Source organism: Buceros rhinoceros, unplaced genomic scaffold, assembly GCF_000710305.1.
Source record: "Buceros rhinoceros silvestris isolate BGI_N320 unplaced genomic scaffold, ASM71030v1 scaffold13306, whole genome shotgun sequence".
Classification (NCBI taxonomy): Eukaryota; Metazoa; Chordata; class Aves; order Bucerotiformes; family Bucerotidae; genus Buceros; species Buceros rhinoceros.
The window spans coordinates 7,601-8,335 of record NW_010417004.1 but is presented as its reverse complement, the minus strand read 5'-3'; positions in this window follow the sequence as shown (position 1 = coordinate 8,335).

Genomic DNA, 735 nt, shown 5'->3' with positions numbered 1-735 from the left:
AGGAACAAAAATATGCGCAAGAATGGATGACATAGCTCAGTTAAAGTACTCGCTAGGGACAGAAAAAAATCTGATCCCAGTCCCCTTACCAAACAGTAATTGGAGCAAAAATGGAACAGCTCCAAAAGGGGAGTGGGAAGGACAGAGAGTCTGTCCCCTACAGACTAGTGGCTTGGGATCAGGAGTGATGAGACAGAGGTCCAAACTGCCCAGCCCATGTTCTGTCTGCCTGGCTAAACAAAAGAACTGTAATATCAATGGCTACGGGAGACAAAAGCTGTTTAGCCCATTCCCTACAAACAGTGAGGAATCCATCCTGCACATAGAGCCGTGCCAGCCGGCGTGGGAGGAAAAGGCGCACGCTGCGAGGCTTGGGGTACTCTGCTCCAGAGGCTGCTGGCACCCCTAAACTGTCTTTGGCAAATCCAAAACAGTGAGGAATCCATCCTGCACATAGAGCCGTGCCAGCCGGCGTGGGAGGAAAAGGCGCACGCTGCGAGGCTTGGGGTACTCTGCTCCAGAGGCTGCTGCCACCCTTAACCTGTCTTCGGCAATTCCATGACGTGAATAGTCTTGTGCGTGCCTGGCCCGTAGTGCCACCCGCCCCCTACCCTGGTGTGCTGACTGTTTGCCGTGCTGCTCTCCTGGTGGTCACTGCTCTGTGCAGTGAACGGAGAGCGACCTCTCCGGCTGTGGGTTCTGCTGGTATGCCTGCACTTTGAATATGGATTTAGT